The sequence below is a fragment of the Labeo rohita genome, chromosome 23 (assembly GCF_022985175.1).
Source record: "Labeo rohita strain BAU-BD-2019 chromosome 23, IGBB_LRoh.1.0, whole genome shotgun sequence".
Taxonomy (NCBI): Eukaryota; Metazoa; Chordata; class Actinopteri; order Cypriniformes; family Cyprinidae; genus Labeo; species Labeo rohita.
The window spans coordinates 22062929-22078803 of record NC_066891.1 but is presented as its reverse complement, the minus strand read 5'-3'; positions in this window follow the sequence as shown (position 1 = coordinate 22078803).

Below are 15875 nucleotides of genomic sequence, written 5' to 3'. Positions count from 1 at the left end.
AGTACCAAAGCAAATAAAAACTATTTCAGATATACTCACCCCTAAACCACACGTAAAAAGAAAACATTTTCAATGTTCTCAGGCGGACAAATTCTGGCAAGAGACTGTTTCTACAATAAGTTGGACGCCACTCAACTGCCACAGACATTTTGATGAATGAGTTTAGACTAAAGAAGATATTGATAGTGAAAATATTATGTTAGGTGTGCATTACTGTATGGGTTTAAGAACAGATGCTAATTAGAAACTACAGTATTATTCAAGGGAATAAACATCTTTGAATTACATATCAGACTCTTTTCTGTGAAATCCAGTGTCTGTTGTTCCCTAATGAAGCTTGGAGCCGAACCACATAACGATTTCAACAGTAATTCTCTCTTCAATGTTTTCTTTTGTTCAGAATTTCAACTGGGAAAGGCTTAGAATTCACATGGCAAAGAAAACCGCCCGTAGCTTGCGTTTTTTTACAACAAACACAAATATTGATCAAAGCCATCAATGTTACAACCTTTGCAGTTAAAGCTGCATTTTATGCTGCGCATTGATCCAATATCTGGCAAGCGGAATGACATTACCGAGAGAAATGAACAGAGGCAAACGCATATAGGCTCACAGAGCAGTGTGTGACTGCAGAAGTGACACCGACACTACAAAATCTCATCAAAGCACTGAAGCAGAAGACTATCGTCATTCACAGGCGACCCCAGGAGGACAGAGAGAGAGAGAAAGAGAGAGCATTTACTCAGCTGACTTGGGGAGGGAAGGAGGTGACAGTAAAAAGAGAGACAAGAAAGTGTCTTTATAAAGGAGCACATAAATATGCATATGAGTACTCCGTGTGTAAGAGAGATGAGGAGCAGAATGACATCATAATGGCTTGGCCTACATGAGCACACAGTGTACCCATGTATACCTAATGCTTCAAGTGGCTTGTCATTCACAGACATCACACAGTCATGCTGTAATGTCCTAAATGAAGCTTTACAGACCTTAATCAGAGTAGATGTAACCCTCTTGAGAACAGGAGAGTGAGGTTTACCTCCACAGCTAATGCCAGCTGGCCTCCGTTACACAGCCACCATATTAGATCTTATGTAAATCAAAATGAGACCATTGCCGTAAGGCAATCTGCCCTGTTCGCAGAATTTTGTACCCACTCTCCAAATTTACAAACTCTCAGAACAGAGAAATGGAAGCCATTCACCTTTATTAGAGTCATCAGAATGATGTTTAATACAGCTGTTTAATATAGTTATATATGAAAATCACATAATTTTTTTAATGCAAGTATAATGTATTTTTAACATTACACTTTAAATTACTTTGTTATGTGTATTTTACAGTATTACAAAGTGGTGTGCAGTGGTGTTCTGAAATGAGGAGGCAAAGTCCTTTTTTTTTTTTTTTTTATCAAATGTAAATTTATGTCCCAGTCACATTTTCTTGGTTGAAGAAACATTACTTGCACTATCAGAAAAAGAAAGAAAGACAAAAATTATATTTTAGATTTTCACATTAACAATGTATATGTGTCCCTGGACCACAAAACCAGTCATAAGTGTAAATTTCTCGAAATTGAGATTTATACATCATCTGAAAGCTGAATAAATAAGCTTTGCGTTGATGTATGGTTTGTTAGGAAAGGCCAAGATATTTGGCCAAGATACAACTGTTTGAAAATTTGGAATCTAAAGGTGGAAGAAAAATCAAAATACTGAGAAAATCGCCTTTGAAGTTGTCCAAATGAAGTTCATAGCAATGCATATTACTAATCAAAAATTAAGTTTTGATATTTATGGTGGGAAATTTACAAAATATCTTAATGGAATGATTAATGGAGTGATTTATACACTTTTATTGTCGTATCTTGTAATATTTGCGTTGTTTATTATTATTGTACTAATGTCAACCAGTATTATGAGGAAACGCCCTGCTATTACGGTAATGAGAAATTAGGGAATGAATCTTTGTCTTCTTGAAATAAATATAATTTACATATGATATACAATTGTAATTAATCTTCAAAATTATATGCTTATTTTTTTTTTTTTTTTTCATATAATAGGCTACATATACTGCCATTTGGGATTAGTAAGATTTTCTGGATTTTTAACATCTTTAAAGATGTTTCACCAATGTTGCATTTATTTAATTAAATACACACCTGTTTTCTATATTAGTATACTTATAAATGTAATTTATTAATATGATGTCAGATCTGAATTTTAAGTCTTCAGTGTCACATGAAATCATTCTAATATGCTGATTTGATGACCAAGAAACTTCATTTATTTATTGGAAACCATGACACTTTTTAAGGATTATTTGATTAATACAAAGAATTAATACAATAAAATACCATTTTAAATATAAATCTTTTGTAACATTATAAATGTAATTACAGTACAGTCACTTTTGCTCAATTTAATGTGTCCTTGGTGAAAAACAGTACTGATTTTGTTTTTTTTGTTTTTAACTTAATGACCCCAAAATGTATGCAATTTACTTTGATATACCTTACTGATGTTGGATATGTAAGACAGCTCTACACACACTGAGATGCTGCCACACTGTGGTTGACATTAGAATGTACACCTGCTCTCTCACACACATTATTCTCTCTCTCTCCGTCTCTCTCTCTCTCTCTCTCTCTCTCTCAGGAGGAGGAAGTTCTATGATTAGCTCTCTCTAGGAGTCACTCCATCTGCCAAGGTCAGGAGCTCTTATCAGCTCTGCTGCAGCTGCCTGTCCAGTACAACACAACAGAACACAACAACTGAGAGAGAGAGACAGAGAGGACAAATGAGACAGAGTGGCATGCTGCCAAAAGGCTAAGAGTTTTCACTCCATCACTTCAGGTCAGAACAGAAGCGAAATTGCAGTTGCTGCGTTACAATGTCAAAAACAGAACAACTGAAAATGTGGAAAAAAAGAGAAGAAGCTGGAGGTGGAAAATTTGTGTGATATGTCCAACTGTAATGAATCTGGAGCGGTGATGAGACGTCCACCCTGTCCATATGCCACACTCACAGTCACCATATGGCCCAGAATGCCCTCTGCTGGGGAGAGCAGTGCATCACGGCCCTTCTCAAATATGCACCAACACTCCATCCAGCCTTGCCTGACCTCGCTTTTCAAAGTGTCCTTTCAAGATCAAACCTCTTCATGCATGTCTCTGTGTAGATTTCACTGGAATTTGGCTTCAGAGGAGGAATGTGATGTTAAATGAGTAAAACTCCACACCATGTGTGCATTGGAGATGATCAGTCTGGACTATAAAACATGATAGCGCACAATGGAATGTTGTCCCGGGCCCTGCGATTAGGGTGGCCGGCTAAGATCATCTATGGTACAGCACTGCAAAAATCATTTTCTGTATTTTTTTCCCCTTCTTCTTGGAAAACCCCTAGAATAATTTCTGGGTCATGTGACACTGAAGACTGGAGTAATGATGCTGAAAAATGCTGCATCATAAGATAAATTACATTTTAATATATATTCTGTTAGAAAACAGTTATTTAAAATTGTAATAATATTTTACATGACTACCATTTTTACTATGTATTTAATCAAATAAATGCAGTGTTGGTGAACATAAATACATCTTTAAAAACATCTAAAAAATCTTACCAACCCCAAACCTTTGAACTGTATATTATTTGGAATTTTAAATTATAATCATATTTCACAATATTGCTGTTTTCAAATAAAATGCAACATAAAAGAGTCTTTCCAAGATTAAATATATATTTTTAAAAATTCTAATGACCCAAATCAGTAACAAAGGATATAACTGATAATGTGAGGATCCTCCAGAAATGTTGGAGCATTAACTGACTTTATTTATTTACTCTTTATCTGTTCTAAACTGTTTTAGCTGCACATTTCACCATAACAAAAATATCTGTATTTCTGTCTTGTTTTCCAATAAAAAAAAAAAAAAATATATATATATATTTTATTAAAGAATTAAATTGATCAAAAGTGACAATAAAGACATTTAGAATGTTAAACAATTCCTATTTCAAATAAACGCTGTTTTTTTGAACTTCCTATAAAAGACAATAATCAGAAAATCTGAAAAAAGGGTATGGTTTCAACAAAACAAAAAGCAAAGCAAAACAAAATATACCTTTGAACTGCAGTATAGGCCTACATTATTGAGAAGAAAAAATACAACTTTTTTTCTGTAAATACTCACATATATTGTTTTTGAATCTAATTAATTTATTTGAATGCTTAGATATATTTTACTGAACAACAAAACAAAATATGGATTAAGAATATGATTTATTTGCAGCGAACCTACTGAATCCCCAAGGCAGTGGGGAAAAAAACATCAAAATGTTGTCCCAGACCCTGTGAAGATTTGCTGTGCTTACTCATGATAATATATGCAAAGACACAACAAATGCTTGCTTGCATTATAGTCTCTATTAATCGTCTCTCTCACCCATGTACACAAAAGTAATGAGTATAGTCTCTGCAGACCTCTTCCTTTCTGCTGAGATGAGGAGGTGTGATAACACTGTCTAGACATAATATCAAATATAGATGGGCTCCGTTGTGAAACACCACATACAGAGGCATTGTGAGATCAAAAGAAATGCATCTAACAGGTGTGAAACTCTGAATAGAACTATGTGAATCAATAAGTATCAATAATTGTACAGTAAATCAACAATTTGATTATGTGAAAAGAGTCTTTAGCTTGTGCAGGCCACCCTAGATGCTTATGGTCCATTTGGTTTGTATGTATGTATGCGTGTGTGTGTGTATGCCTGTGTTTTTTCCCGTAAAGTTTGTTGCTGGGTCTAGGGAGAACATCCTGTCAGCAGACCCTCAGGAAAGGCTTGTGTGTGTCTGTTTAGACAAAGGTTTGTGTGTGTGTGTAAGAGAGATAAAAAGACTAAAACACCTGCTGCACAAATAAATTTCCGTTTAATGCAGGAAGCAACAAGTTTCAAGCTAAAATCATAAAGTCAACACCTTCCCTCTAATATCCCCTCACTTATAATTCCCTCACTTGCAGGGACTTTCTGACCCTCAGATAACCTCAGATAAAGTTGTCAAGTTTATTGGTTGTATTGTAGCAGACAGCTGGTGATTGTTATTATTTTGTAGCTTTCAATATTTAAAGAGATAATTCACCTAAAAATGAAAATTACCTCATGATTTACTCACCCTCAAGCCATGCTGGGTGTATATGGCTTTCTTCTTTCAGACAAACACAATCAGAGTTATATTAAAAAATGTTCTGGCTCTTCCAAGCTTTATAATGGCAGTGAATGGCTGTTGAGATTTTGAAGTCCAATAAAGTGCATCCATCCATTATAAACAGTACTCCACATGGCTCTGGGGGGTTAATAACACCCTTCTGAAGTGAATCAATGCAATTGTGTAAGAAAAATATCCATACTTAAAACTTTATAAACCATGATCCCTAGCTTGCAATCATTGGCGACGAATGCGAAAGTGACGAACGCAAAATCGCAGCAAAACAAAATTAGAAGCACAAAACGAGGATTTGTAAATAAAAATGTCAGAAGATTTATAACTTGGTTTTCGAGAGACTAGCATATTCTTACCAGAGCTTATGTCTTAAGTTTTAAATATAATTTTTTATATTTTTCTTATACAAACGCATCAATTTGCTTCAGGACGCATTTCAAAATATCAACACCTATTCACTGCCATTATAAAGCTTGGAAGAACCAGGACATTTTTTAAATATAACTCTATTCTGAAAGAAGAAAGTCATATACACCTAGGATAGCTTGAGGGTGAGTAAATCATAAGGTAATTTCATTTTTGGGTGAACTGGCCCTTTAAGCAATATAAAAGTAAAATGTGTAATTAAATGTGTAAGTAAATGTGTAAGCATGTGTAAAATTCTGTACCAATAGCGGGACCAAAGTTGAAAATAGTCTTAAAATAGTAACTGTCTGCCCCAAATTTTCACCACTAGCGAAGTGTTTTACCATAAAAAGTGTTAACAATTTTACATGCTGCCAAGAGACCGGCAACTGCTATTAAAAGTAGGGTCAGAACATTTTTGTTATATTTGAAAGTAGTCTCTTATGCTTACCAATGCTGCATTTATTTAATGAATAATACAGTAAAAACAGTTATATTTCGAAATATTTTTACAACAAAAACAGTTTTCTATGTGAATGCATTTTAAAATGTAATGACAGAGAAGCTACATTTTCAGCAGCCATTACTCCAGTCTTGAGTGTCACATAACATTGTAAATATAGTTACTGTCACTTTTTATTAGTCTATTAATTTACTTTATAAGAAATCAAATGGATCTCCAACTTTTGTACGAGACTGAATTAAAGGCATAGCTCACCCAGAAATGAAAATTTGCTGAAAACTGGCTCTTCCCCAGGCCATCCAAGATGTAGATTGAGTTTGTTACTTCATCAAAACAGATATGGAGAAATTTTGCATTACAATACTTGCTCACAAATGGGTCCACTGCAGTGAATGGGTGGTGTCAGAATGAGAGTCCATACAGCTGATAAAAACATCACAATAATCCACAGATAATCCACACCCCTGAAGTGAAAAGCTGTGTTTGTAAGAAACAAATCCATCATTAAAGGGGTCATCGGATGCCCATTTTCCACAAATTGATACGATTCTTCAGGGTCTTAATGAAAAGTCTATAATATACTTTGGTTAAAACTTCTCAATGGTTGTGTAAAACAACACCCTTTTTACCTTGCCAAAATAAACTCTGCAAAAATCATCTCATTCTGGTTGAGGCTGCTTTAAATGCAAATAAGCTCTGTTCGCCCCGCCCCTCTCTTCTCTCCGTTAGACGCTAAACTTGCTAACTAGCACATTATGAAAGGCGATCACAGAGATTCATAAAAAAAACTCCTGCTGTAAGTGAAGCTGGATCACGAATGATTCGCGCGAACATAGACGCATATATGTAGATCGGGAGCCACATTCCCTTCACAAACAAACGTAATTTACTGCATCTTCAGCGGCTCAGATGTCAGGAGTAAATGACGACCACTACTTTCATTATTACATCCAGCAACACAACACCTCAGTCGCTCAATCGGAGAGATTATTATCTAACTTACATCCCTGCTCCAGCATCGAAACAAAGAGGGCGGACTGTTACAGCTGATCTGAGGTAAAACGCTCATGTCAATCAACTATCGTGGGAGCGGCCTCTGTTCGTGTGACGCCACACCGACAGGCATCTGAGAATGGCATGATCTGAAAAAGGGAATGTTATTTTTACAGATTAATTAAAAAACACTGCATGGATTTTTATCATTATAGGGTAGTTTTGTACATACACTGCCAACACACATTAATGTTCAAACAACATGTAAAAGTGAGCATCCGATGACCCCTTTAAGGCATTTTAACTTTAAACCGTTGCTTCTGGCCAAAATTGTCATAATCCGTAATAACACTTGTTCCATTGGAAAAGTCCAGCCCATGTTGTCCTCTCACATCATAATCCACAGACATATTTGTTTAATAATGTTTCAGACTGTTTTGTTTATAACAGTGCTTGATCTATGCATATTTCTCTCCTGATTTAGACAGCACAACCTTTTGCCTGGAAAAGCGATATTATAAATAGAGGACTCATTTTTTAACCACAAGCATTGGTTTGAAGCTAAATTTCTCCTTCTCATCTACATCTTGGATGGCATGAGCGTGAATAAAATTTCAGCAAATCAAAATTTTGGGATGAATTATCCCTTTAAGCACATTAAGTGAACTGACAAGCGATTTTAGCTGCAATGTGTATCTGGAATCACTGGACAAAACACATACAAACAAGTATCTATCCAAGCGGTCAGTAATCCGGCAGCTGTTCTAATGGCAGTGTGAGGTATAATCAGTGTGAATGAGATAGCACAGAGCGCTGGGACGGCCTGATCTGTGGTCGGCAGGTCAGCATGACTGCTCTTATGGGCTCCCGCTTGCAGTACGCCACACCACAGAGCTTCCTTCAGAGGGAGGAAGAGAGAAAGGTAGTGTCATATACACAGATATAAAGTGGTTCTGGTGTACCACTGGAGGACGTTCCACTGGGCTGATGTGGCTGTCCTCACTTCACAGTCAGCCATCAGAAGCAGATTCAACACCACAGAGACCAAACCTTCCTGACCTCGCTGTCCACATTACCCATGACCAACGGTGTGTCTCTAAACAAGCCCTGCACGCTCACAACCACTGAAATCAGAGCCTGCCAGCCAGGAATATGAGACCTGGAAACAATCTTGTATTCATAACTTGTTTCGCATTTGGAACTAATTTTGCAAAAGCAGGTTTTTCAGACAATTCAAAATGGTATAAAAAAATTTTTTTGATCCGGAGGAAAAAAAATATTGCTTCTAACCCTTATGCAGAGGGGCAGAGAGAGCTCAACACACTGCAATAAAAAGAATACACACAAATAGAAAAAACACCAGACAATTAAGAAAATATCTTCATCAGTTTGACGACCCATGTGCTACAAATACTCAATCTGACCATATACAGAGACACAGTGCAAATACTCACAACACAACCAAATACAGAAACGTGCTGCAGATACAACCAAATATGGGAACCCGCTGCAAGTACTCGCAACACAAGCAAATACAGAAACACACTACTAATACTCGCAACACAAACAAATATCGAAACATGCTGTGAATACTCACAACCAAATATGGGAACATGCTGCAAATACTCGCAACACAACTAAATACAGAAACGTGCTGCAAATACTCACAACCAAACACATAAACATACTACAAATACTTGCAACACAACCAAATACAGAAATGCACTGCAAATGCTCACAACGTGACCAAATACAGAAATGCACTAGAAATACTTGCAACACAACCAAATGCAGGAACACGCTGCAAATACTCACAACACAATCAAATACAGAAACATGCTGCAAATACTCACAACATAACCAAATACAGAAACGTACTACAAATACTTGCAACACAACCAAATACAGAAACTTGCTGCAAATACTCACAATCAAATATCGAAATGCGGTGCAATCGTAATGTGGTGCAAATACTCACAACGCAACCAAATACAGAAATGCGCTGCAAATACTCACAACCAAATATCGTAATGTGGTGCAAATACTCACAAAACAACCAAATACAGAAATGCGCTGCAAATACTCACAACCAAATATCGTATTGTGGTGCAAATACTCACAACGCAACCAAATACAGAAATGCACTGCAAATGCTCACAACCAAATATCGTAATGTGGTGCAAATACTCACAACACAACCAAATACAGAAAAGCACTGCAAATACTCACAACCAAATACAGAAAAGTGCTACAAATACTCACAACCAAATACAGAAAAGCACTGCAAATACTCACAACCAAATATCGTAATGTGGTGCAAATACTCACAACACAACCAAATACAGAAATGCGCTGCAAATACTCACAACCAAATATCGTAATGTGGTGCAAATACTCACAAAACAACCAAATACAGAAATGCACTGCAAATACTCACAACCAAATATCGTATTGTGGTGCAAATACTCACAACGCAACCAAATACAGAAATGCACTGCAAATGCTCACAACACGACCAAATACAGAAATGTACTGCAAATACTCACAACTCACAACAAACCAAATACAGAAAAGCGCTGCAAATACTCACACCAGATATCGTAATGTGGTGCAAATACTCACAACACAACCAAATACAGAAAAGCACTGCAAATACTCACAACCAAATACAGAAAAGCACTGCAAATACTCACAACCAAATACAGAAAAGCGCTACAAATACTCACAACCAAATACAGAAAAGCACTGCAAATACTCACAACCAAATATCGTAATGTGGTGCAAATACTCACAACGCAACCAAATACAGAAATGCACTGCAAATGCTCACAACGTGACCAAATACAGAAATGTACTGCAAATGCTCACAACTCACAACACAACCAAATACAGAAATGAGCTGCAAATACTTGTAATGCGGTGCAAATACTTACAATGCAAACAAATACAGAAATGCACTACAAATACTCACAACACAAGCAAAAGCAGGAACAAGCTGCAAATACTCACAACACAATAAAATACAGAAACATGCTGCGCATACTCACAATGTAACCAAATACAGAAACGTGCTACAAATACTCGCACCACAACCAAATACAGAGACACACTGCAGATACTCACAACCAAATACAGAAATGCACTGCAAATACTTACAACCAAATATCAAAACGTGGTGCAAATACTCACAAAGCAACCAAATACAGAAACATGCTGCAAATACTTAAAATGTGACCAAATAAAGAAATGCACTACAAATACTCGCAACACAACCAAATACAGAAATGCCCTGCAAATACTCACAACACGACTAAATACAAAAACACGCTACAAATACTCACAACACTACTAAATACAGAAAAATGCTGCAAATATGCACAGACCACATCAGAAATTTTTAAGGGAACTGCAACAAGTCTGGCTGGGACATTCTTATCAATGTCTACTCTGAAAGGTTAGATTTTTGTTTATTTTAACATCCTGATCATATGATGGATATTATTAGCCTAAATATGCTGATGAAATACACAATTAGACTACTGTCAAACATTAATTTACTTTTACAACTTTCCTTATGAAAGTTAACCATGGTTTCACTATTAAAAAAAAAAGAAAAACATGTTTACTATAGTTAAATCACTGTAACCACAAATTAACCATGGTTTTGCTACACTAACCATAGTTTAACTATTTTATTGTGCAGTTGTACAAACTGTGGTTATACAAATGGTAATCAACACACCATAAAACATATTACACTTTTACTATAATAAAATCATGTTTAATTACTGTAAGGGTTGTTGGAGTCCCCTCGAAACATTTCCATTGAGGTCTGTGCTATTTGCAATGCTTTTCTGTATTTGGTCGTGTTGTGAGTATTTGCAGTGCATTTCTGTATTTTGAGTGTTTGCAGGACATGTGTTGTTTTCTAAATTTGCTGGTGCTTTTTCTCTTCGCATGTGTTCTCTTAAGTTGCAGTGCGTTGAGCTCTCTGGGCCACCATAATTAAGGTTCTAGAGTTATGAACTAAAACACAAATGTATACAATATAGCACCACCTAGTGTCTGAAAGATTAGTGTGTGTTCGCCTCAGTTGGAAGCATCCCATCAACATTAAGATCTCTATGATTTATGGTCTCTAACGCCCAGACACTTTCAGTTCTTGGACTCGGAAATGGTATTGTAGAGTTGGATCCATGATCTGCATGGATCATGCAGATCATGACTGTGTGTCGAGGTCAATAAGTCCTAAAGTAAAACGTGTTTTAAACTAGAGTTTTAAAAAAGGTAGCCTTTTATTTATTGGAAGTCAGTGTATCCCAATCTTTTTGAAAATATCTTCTTTTATGTTCCACAGAAAAAAGAAAGTCATACAGGTTTGGAACAACATGAAGGTGAGTAAATAATAACAGAATAAACATTTTTGTCTGAACTGTCCCTTTAAGACAAAAAGGCCAAAAAGTCAGGAAAACACTAACCGAAGTTATGTTACGTTTGCTCATACATTTTAATTTGAATGATTATTAATACATCTTGAATGATAATATGCAATGGCATGTTTTAAGCTCTACACACTCCCTTTTCTCCCTCAGCTGTTTGTCTCTGTTTCTGTCTCTCTCGCCGTCTTCCCAAGCTCCTGTTTCTTTGCATCACCATGAGCACTGTTTCCTGTTTTTCATACAAACTCGTAACTGTCTCTGAGGACCAACAAAGGAACCTCAGCAGCCTCACACACACACACACGCTCAAACTAACTCCACTGGGAGGTATGTGAGAATAATAGAGATGGGTCTAGAGGGTTTTATTGACGTCTGAATCATTCATAGATGGTGTGTTGTCAAGGCTTTTCATCAGGTCAGTAAACACCCAGCGATCCAGCACAGCAACTGTACCCATAACACTGCATACTAGAACATTCCCATATGTTCTTACACCCACTAACATCTTATTTCACAGTGGCAAACAAATATAGAATACAGTATGTATAGCCTACCAGGTATGTACAGTATATGAAATCTACACCTATCAAATGCCAAATGTATATTTAGTAGAGAGAACTATATATATATATTTAAAGGCCATACATGTGCAAGGCCAGTAACTGTCAGGATATTTACAATAGCCTGCAATAACGTTTTCTAATTTGAGTGGTTTGGGTCTTTCGTCTTTGCATTATTACGTCACGTCTGTAAACATAAAGAAGGAGTCCTAGCTATTAAGCTATATTGCATGTTTGGATGCTGCAGGTGGTGAATCATTTATCTTCTTATTACAACAGCTGGAATAATTAAACTTGTCATTTTGAGAATAGAGTCTTAAACAGTGCATGATGGTAATTAAACACATGTAAGTGACTGAAATTAGATTATATTCCCATTTTAAATGTGCATCTGACTACAGTTCTAAGGAACATTAAATAGCTTTTTTGAGTTAAAAGAACAATTTATTTAGATGACATTCAAATTCAAGTTAGAGATTAGACTGTACACAAATTGAAATTTATAGAAATGCTAATAAACACTAAACACACAGTCACGCTACACTGTAAAAAACAATTCGTTGAGTCAACTTAAAATAATTTGTAACCTGGCTGCCTTAAAATTTTAAGTTCAGTCAACTCAAAGTTTATTCAGCTTGAAATGTTAAATTATACTAAGTGACAACTTAGATATTTGAGTTGAATCAGCTTAAAATTTTAAGGCAGCTGGGTTACTTACCCATCTGTTAAGTTTAGCAAACACAAATATCTAAGTTGTTACTTAGTACAACTTAACATTTCAAGCTGAATAAACTTATTTTAGTTGACTGAACTTAAAATGTTAAGGCAGCAAGGTAACAAATTATTTTAAGCTGACTCAACAAATTGTTTTTTATTTTTTTACAGTGTATGTTGATGTTGTTAATATTGACAATTTGAGAACAAAGTTTAACAATAAATATAGCTGCACGCAGCGATTATCAGGGTTCAAGCACTTTAAGGCATTTAAGCACATCTGAAAAAATATATTATTTAGCATGCCTGTAACCACCTTAATCAATTATTTAAAAAAAAAAAAAAGGTTACACTTTATTTTGATAGTCCACTTTAGACATTCTACTAACTATAAATAACTTTGCAACTACATGTCAACTAATTCTCAATTATTTGCAACTATGTCTACTAACTCTCAGAGCAGACTGTTAGGTTAGGTTTAGGGTTAATAGAAGTTGACATATACATAAGTTGACATATACTTGCTAAGTTTAGAAGAGTATTAGAAGATATTAAGCAGACTACTAATACTCTAATGACTAGCTGGCATGGAGCTGCAAAGTTACTTACTGTTAGTAAAATGTCTAAAGTGGACTATCAAAATAAAGTGTTACCAAAAAAACATTTTTGGCAAATCCAGGTAATTTACCATAGAAATATTATGTTTTTTAATGTTTACTGTTACAGGGCAAGCTGTGGTCCGATTTTCTTAAAACGTTGCATGCTTGTTTAGAATCACCTGTCGCATGTGCTCACCAGGTTGTGTGAAGTTTTGAGTTCTCCTTTAGGCTTTATAGGATTTTGGGTGAATTTAGTCAGGCCCCTTTTCAAAAAAGTTTTGATAATTATCGATCTAGGGAGTCCAGAGAATTGTACAGCAGTATTTATTTACGGACTGAGCGAAAAACCTAGAACTAGTTTGCCAAAGTAGTTTTTTTTTGTCTGTGTGGTGTTTTTATTATGCTTTTAGACAAACCATGTGCCAGTCCATTAATCAACACCACTGCTGCCTATTTTCTCCTTAAAACTGTAGTTTCCCAAAGGCTGTCCCAGAAATGCGGCCCTTTTTTGCTACGTCAGAAACTTCAGTAACCAATCATGTCAAAGGATAGATTCCTATCATTAGCATGCAAAATATACTAATATGATTATCAGCACAAAACCAAATATTAAATAGAGCATTTAATTGACCATATAGAGCACTAAATAGAGCACCACTTTTGAGAGTACAACATCGTCAAGTAAGTAACTTTAACAAATGTTACAGTATCCACTGTAGTTGTTCGCTAGTAAAAACATAGTTTTATCAGTCATTATCCGTGTTTCGCCATTATATCACGTTTACTACAGTTCAGTTAGTGGATCACGGGGCTCCGGCTGGTGTGACTGCGTGGGGGCGAGGCTAGTTTGCATATTCATAGATCCCTGTATAGTAAATGAGGCAAGGTGGGTAGAGTTACATTCAATCTGTTTTAAGGCATGAGAAAATTATTTTCACAAGAAAAAACATTTAAATATTTCATTTTGATGATCGAAGATCAATTTAAGGGGATACAAATCTTGACTACAGGGGGACTTTAACAAACAATTTGATTGATAGCAGTGGTTCTAGAAGCAAAGTTGTCTGGAATTAGAGTTCTATCATATGGTACGAATATCGCTTGTATATGCAAAAAAAAATAAAAAAGTGCAATGTACAATCGTTTACAGCCTTGAAAAATGCGATATCGCCCCCCAGTGGCTGATTTCTTTAAAATTTCTCAAAGACCTTTGGGTCAGGCCCAATGAGTTTTGTTTCGATCAGCCTCCGTTCACCTTGTCAAACCTTGTCCTTGTCCTGGGTTTGAGCTCTTAAGTGTTCTGAGTTTGGCGAGAATATCTCGTTCCATTCACGAGTTCTAGGCATTTTACTAAAAGTGGCCCTGCCCCTTTCAAACATTTTAGTGACCCTTTGCGATGATGAGTCGAAAGTTCAACATTTTTTGATAACTATTTATATTTACACTCCAGAGAATCTTCCTGCACTGGTTTGGTTCTGAACGGGCAAAAAAACTAGGACTAGTTTGCAAAACTAGCTTTATCAAAAAATCTAAAATACCAGAAGGTTTTGCCAGGCTCAAATCTGTGTTTTGTCCAGCGTGAGCCAAGGTTTCCAACGACTTAAGACACTTGAGCCTGTTGCTGACAGTTTAGGAGTTAGGAACAATTTCATACTTTTGATCGCTGTAGCGCCCCCCATCAGGCCGATTGGGGTGAGCCTTGGTGAAACTGTCTGTGATTTAAGTACTACCATCTCTCCAAGTTTCAAGTCTCTACAACTTACGGCTTGGTTTGTACGATCAGTTTTACATGGAGATTGCTGATCCTTTGCCATTCTAACACTTACAATAGGGTTTTAGCGCTACGTGCTTGAACCTCTAATTATAATTTGCACAGTCAGATGTGATCTGAGCTAACTTTATGATCTTTAGATTTAATCACCATTGGTAGCGCGGCTTATTAAACAAACTTTTTTTTCAGTTGGTCAGAACAAAAGTGGCAGACATATTCCTTACTTGTTCAAATGACATTTTCTGGTGAAGACATAGTATCTGTAATTCCGAAGTACAGTGAATATCCACACTGGTGTTGCAGGGTTGCCAGGTTTTTCACAGCAAAAGCAACCCAATTGCTATTCAAAACTAGCCCAAAACTAGCCCAAACGCATTTTGGTGTGGTTCCCCCCGGTAAAAATGCTTCACTATTATTCAGTTATTTAATGGCTGTGGCTTCAAATTCATTAAATGAACACGTTAGAATACTTTTTGCCTGCTGTTTTAAGAAAACTGTTAATTTGGATAGTTTTTTCACTTATATTTGAGCCAACAGTCCAGTGATCTGTATCAAAGCTAATGATGAACAATTTAGTTTACAAAGCAATGGGAAATACCTCCTTGAGGTATCAGTGATGTTGAGTAATACGTGACCAGGAAAAGGAAAAAACATCCTCCAACTGGGGGGGAAAAAAATGGAACAGACTGAGAAATAGGA